Source organism: Crocuta crocuta, unplaced genomic scaffold, assembly GCF_008692635.1.
Source record: "Crocuta crocuta isolate KB4526 unplaced genomic scaffold, BGI_CrCroc_1.0 scaffold143, whole genome shotgun sequence".
NCBI lineage: Eukaryota > Metazoa > Chordata > Mammalia > Carnivora > Hyaenidae > Crocuta > Crocuta crocuta.
In genome coordinates, this window is record NW_027529175.1 from 4387994 (window position 1) to 4394251 (window position 6258).

The following is a 6258-nucleotide window of genomic DNA, read 5'->3' on the forward strand; positions in this document are numbered from 1 at the left end:
GGGGGGGGGGGCCTCACCTGGCCTGGGCTCCAAGCTCTGCCGTTCGCCAGCTGAGTGTTCTAGACAACTTACTTCACCGGCCTCGGGTACCTCATCTGCAAGATGGGGACACGCCCCCACCTGGCTGGGGTACTAGAGACAGAAAGGACCAGAAACACCAGCAGAGCACCCATTTACCTAGCAAGTACCCCACAAGGGTACTGCTGCTGCTCACTGTTTCCAAAGCCAGCGCTGCAGGCCCTCCTGTGTGCCCCTTAGCAAATGACAGTGTGTTTGAACACCAGGCCCACAGGTGAACTTCTCAAGTTCTTCACTCCATGCTGTGCTTGTGCTTCAGTTAGCGCCAAGAGCCTTCACCCTGCTGGCTGGCTAACCACTTCCCCGCCTGCTGCAAGCTTCTGTGCCTCTTAGGCCCCCACCATACTTTGCATACAGCAGGTGCTAAATAAATGTTTGCTGCCCAAGGAGTAGGAGCTCTGTCCACACTCACTGGCCTGGGTGCCAGGTTCACCTGACTGCCAAGAGCAGGCTTTCAGAGGACACAGCGTAGATCCAGGCAGACGTTTAGGGCAATATGCCTGCTCTTCCCCCAGAGACTGGGTTTCGATTTTTACTGTCACTGCCAGTGACCTTGGGCATCAGCCTCACGGTGGAAGCCAGTCACCTCAGCCAAGAAACCCCAAACCCCAACTCTGGGGCCAGGGAACCCAGGTGGGACAGCCCAGAGTCTTAGATCTACATTCCCTATGCCCCCCCCTCAAGTTACCCATTTCAGGCCTGCATGATAACACCTGCTCGGAGGGTCAAAGGGGAAGGGAGGAGAGCTCTCTGCAAACTGTAGTGTGCCGTGCTGGGGTGTTGTAACTGAAATAGTATGCAGGTTGCCATTAACTTAGAAACCACTGCTGTCTCCTCTAACCCCCCCTCCCCAAGAACACACGCTTCCAGTTTCTCCTTGGTAGCGCTCTCCCCCCTCTGCAGTGCCCTCCACCCAGCCAGCTGGGCTCTGGGGTCAAGTTCTAAACTCGGCCTGTTTCCATGGCCCCCTTCCTCGAGCCCTTGCCCCGGGCCACTTGTGCACACTTCCTGCACGGTTCTCCCTCGAATGCCGGAGGGAGGCACTGCCGCTCTCCCCACGTCACAAGTGAGGAAACTGAGGCCCGGGGGAGGGCACGCAGCTGAAAGAGACTGAGCCGGAAACCCCAGTCCCGCTGAAGGCCCCAGATGTTCTGCGGTCTCCCCTCGGCGCCACCCCCGGGCACAGGGCAAGCGGCTCCTCCTCACTCAGCCTCAGTTTCCTCCCTGGTTAAGGGGAGGGCTTTGCTGAGGCCACTGAGGGACAGTCCTCTGCCTCGGTCTGCTCCCTCGGATTATTTGGCGGCACCATGGAGATAAAACAACCCCTGGAAATCCCAGCGGCATTTTTTCCCCACGGGAGAAACACAAAAATATCACATGAAGAATGAATCACTGCAAGTGTCAGGGCAGGAAGAGAAAAGACAGGCCTGCAGAGCGCAGGTGGCCTCGATTTCTCTCCTGACACCGGGGCCTCTACTCCGGCCTCCCTCAGTGTGAGGCGCCCTGGCCCCAGGACCCCCCCTTGGGGGGGGTTGGAGAACTTAAGCCGAAGCCAAGCCTCGGACGCCCGCCTGTAAGTGGAGATAACACACCCACCCTGAAGGGCTGCTGGGAGGGACCACGGAGGAATGCGTTCTTCCTTCATTTGTCTTTTCTTTCTTTCTTTCTTTCTTTCTTTCTTTCTTTCTTTCTTTCTTTCTTTCTTTCTTTCTTTCTTTCCTTCCTTCCTTCCTTCCTTCCTTCTTTCTTTCTTTCTTTCATCTTTTTTCCTCTCTCTCTCCCTCCCTTCCTTTCTTTCTTTCATTCCATACGAGGCACGGCAGGCATGACGCTGGGCTGGAGTCTGAACAGACACACCCCACCCTCATGGAGCCAACCAAATACCCACGTGTGTGACTCAGGGCATTGGAGCAGATGGGAGGGCCCTGACCCCAGGAAAGCTGAGCTGTGACAGGTAANGTGCAAAGGGGAGGGAGGGGCAGAGGAAGGGGGAGGAGACCCTGTTCACCCCCCGGGGCCCACATGAGCGCTCAGGGCACAGAATGTGCCGATGGGCTGGCTCGTAATTCGTGAGGACCACCATCAACTAAAGGGGCTGCACTCCTGGGCGGGGAGGGGACAGGGAAACAGAGCGAAGCAGGGAAGGGGGCATTTGAGCACCTACTGTATTGGATGGGGGAGGGGCAGGAGGGAAGAGAGAGGTGCTGGCCATGACCCCGTGGGGGCCCCTACGTCCGTCCACATGGTCCACTGCTGGCCAGCTGGGTGTGCGCACAGGCCACCCCGAGAAGCTGGGTGGACAGGGGCAGTTGGAAGATTTAGAGGTGGGTCATGAAGGAGGCCAGCTCCCCCACCCCCTTCCCTTCCCCTCTCTCCCTGCACTCCCGTGTGGCCTGAGCTTTGCCGGAGAAGAAAAGCTCATCCCCCGGAAGAACAGGTGCTCTGCAGACCACCAAGTTCAGAGTGCGCTGGGTTCCCCGTATCCAGCCACGGCCCAGGTGGGCAGAGGCCCCCAGAGGGACCGTGCCATCACGGGGAAAACGGGGCCCGGGGCGCCCAGGGGAAGAGCCCGACCCAGCATGGCGAGGTTGGGGGCCAGAATTAATTGCACCCTCAGGATCAGGAGGAGTCAGGATTATCTGCAATTGGCAGGTGCGGAACGGGGCATCTCTCACCTCAAGGCAGCCTGGGTCCCCCCAGTCCGTCGGTGGCGGAGCTGCGACTCGGACCAGAGTGGCCTCGCCGAGGATGAGTGGGGGTGGGGGTTCCCGGAACAGATGAACCAGGGAAGGCGGGCCCGAGGCCTGCTTCAGTGCCACTGAAGTGCTCATCAAGGTGAGAGAGAGCCAGAGGGTGGGCTCCGAGCTTGGGGTCCAGACACTCGGGGCTGGGGTCCCGGCTCTGCCACCTGTCAGCTGTGTGACCCTGGGCAAGCTCCTGCCCTTCTCTGAGCCTGGCCCACCTCAATGTGTTTACGCGGCTAGTCAAAGCAAAGGCCCTGCAGGCCGGGCCCTGAGAGCCCATGACCTCCAGACATGTAGCTGAAGCAGGACGGAACTCTGTGATTCCCTCACACAGGAGTCCACTCATCCACCTTTGTGGCAGCTGAACTGACAGCTGTCAGTGGGCTGGGACGCAGGACCCCGACGGGGAAGCACGGGTCCTCAGTAAGCTTGGGGAGGCCCAGGAGAGGCTAATGTCACCACATCCTCTCACTAGCGGGTGCCCAGCCACTGCAGGGTAAATGCCACCAACACCCCACCCCTGCCCCCAGGCTCAGGGACGGCCCTACTGGCCTGAGGCCACCACGCACGAGAATGTTCTCGGCAGCATATGGTTGAGAAGGGCAAGCCCCTGGGGACGGCCCAAGTGGATAGACGGGGAAAAGGCCCTGCGGTACGCCCAAACCCTGGAACGCGGCCACGACAAACGTCATGGGCATGTTAGCCATGCAGGGCCGAGGGAGAAATTGAGGTCCCCAGGTCACACCCGGCAAGGTCCGCTTTCTGAGACTAAAAAGAGCTGCAGAGAAACGCGCTCTTGAAGGAAGCGTGTGGCCGTGACCGGGGCAGAGGGGAGCGAACATAATGCTGGGTTCTGCGGGACCGGGGGCGAGGGGGGCACTCGGGGCCAGTGTCCTAGCCCTCGCGTTGGGTGGTGGGTTCGAGAATGTGTGTTGTTATTAATAGACAAACAAGTAAACAAAGAGAGTTCGCGTGGGGTCACAGAGGGAGAGCGCCACGGGAAGGGCCCACCTAGTTCCCCGGAGTCCAGGCAATAAAATATCACATCAGCGCTGCGGGCGCCCGGGGGGCTCGGTCGGCTAAGCGTCGGCTCTTGGATTCGGCTCAGGTGATGATCTCACAGATCGTGAGTTCAAGCCCCTCGTAGGGCACAGAGCCTGCTTAGGACTGTCTCTCTCCCTCTCTCTCTGCCCCTCCCTGGTGGTCTCTGGTTCTCTCTCAAATAAGTTATCTTAAAAAACTTTAAAATATAAAAGCAATGCTAAAAAATACGAATAAAAATAAAAAAGATTACGCCCCCTCCTCCATCAACTGTAAATAGTCCCAACCCCCAGGCACTGGGTAGCCAACACCTGACCCTGGGGCGGGGTCCGCAGGGGGCGGGGCTTCAGGGGCAGGGCCCTCGGGGGCCGGGCCTGGGGCGGGGTCCGCAGGGGGCGGGGCCTGGAGCTGGGCCCTCAGTGGGCTGGGCAGGCAGAGTTCTCCAGAAAGGCTGCCTGTGCTCGGGTCCATCTCCCAGGCTCTCGGGCTGGTGCTGGGATTTTCCCATCCCACTCAGGACCTGTCTCCACGTGGATTCCCAGCCTCCTCCCAGTGAGTACTCTGTCCCTCTGAGTACTTCCCGGTCATAAACGCTCGGTGCCTCGCTCGCCTCGCCCATGCACGGGGGCCACCGGTCTTGAACTCTCCTCCGTGTAACTCACAATCTGACCTGACCTGGTGGATCCACCGGACATAACACAGGCACAGAAGCCCAGCGCTGCCTTGGACCTGCCTGGACAGGTCACCTGCCTCGGGGAGGTCCCACGTCTCCCTCTGTAAGTGGGTGCCCGCCTCTCCCCACGTCTCCCTCTGTAAGTGGGTGCCCGCCTCTCCCCACGTCTCCCTCTGTAAGTGGGTGCCCGCCTCTCCCCACTGCGGGTCACGGGGAAATGAGGGAGACGAGAGCAAGTTGCCTGCAAGGTGCCCTTGACCATTCGCAGTGGCCCAGGTGATTCAGGGCTGGTGGTCTCTGCCTGGGGGGGTGGGGATGACGCCAAACAGATGTTGGTAACCGAACATACCGAATCCTGCCCGCTGCTCAGCAGATGTTGGGGAAGGACAGACAGCAAAGCCCCCGCGAGACGCCAGGTGCGCTCGGCTGCGCCCTTGACCCCCAGACCTCCCATGATCACGCGCCCCCACCATGTGACTTGCTCAGCTGCTGCTGTTACTAACAGTCACCTCAGCATGGAACCCAGATTCAAAACAGACCGAGCCAGGGGCACCTGGGAGGCTCAGTCCGTTAACGTCTGACTTCAGCTCAGGTCATGATCTCATGGCCTGGGGGTTCGAGCCCTGCATCAGGCTCTGTGCTGACAGCTCGGAGCCTGGAGCCTGCTTCCGATTCTGTGTCTCCCTCTCTCTCTGCCCCTCCCCTGCTCATGCTCTTTATGTCTCAAAAATAAATAAACATTAAAAAAAAAAGACGGAGCCAAGTAACTGGGCACCCTGGGGTGAGGCACCTGCATCAAGGATGCTCTATGTGGTGGGGAGGAGCCTACCAGCTCAGGACCTTGGAGAATCGAGGGACTGCTCAGACCCTCAGTGTCCTCTTCTGTCTAATGGGGATGCTGTTGAATAGGAAGAGATGCGTGCAGACTGTCGTAAGAGGTGTCTGCACCAGGGTGCCCGGAGTGTGACCCTGTGCTCAACTCGGGAGCCGGCTAGAAACACAGGATCTGGGAATCCGCATCTTTATGTCATCTTTTGGGGGGATTCTGACATCCACTCACATAGGAGAACCACAGGGCTAACCAGGTCAGGAGACGTTTTCTGGAAAGGGCCAGACAGTTGCCATGACTCAGCTCTGCCATCATAACCAGAAAGCAGCTATAACAGCAATCTGAGCACACGGTTGAGGCTGTGTTCCAATAAAACTTTATTAGCAAACAGGCAGCCCCAGGGGGCGAACCCCTGCGTCAGAGCCTTGATGCCCACCGTGCTGTCCACAGACCGGCCTCCAGGGCGTCTCCGGGGAGCTAGCTGGACACACAGGCCGCTGGGCCGTCGCCGGGCCGCCCCTGGGCCGGGTCTGGGGCTGTGCCTGCGAGCCCTCCCAGCACCTGCAAATCTGAGATGCCCTGGGCCACAGCGAGCAGCCAGGAGCAGGCAGCAGCTTCTCCCACCAGGCCCTGCCGGCTCCTTCCTTCCTTCGGGGTCTGATGAGCAGGGGCTGGGGGTGGGGGGTGGGGAGGGGCTGCCGAGCGGGTTATAACAAACCGCGGCACCAACGCGGCTAATTGGCACCAGCTGCTGTTGCAACCAGAGACTTGTCAGCTGTGATTAAGCGAAGTTGCCTTCAGGCCAATCAACTTCAAAATTATGCAAATAGGCCCATGAAGGAACCACAGGGACCGAGCGTGCGAGCGGCTCCCTCACCCGACCTGGCACTCCA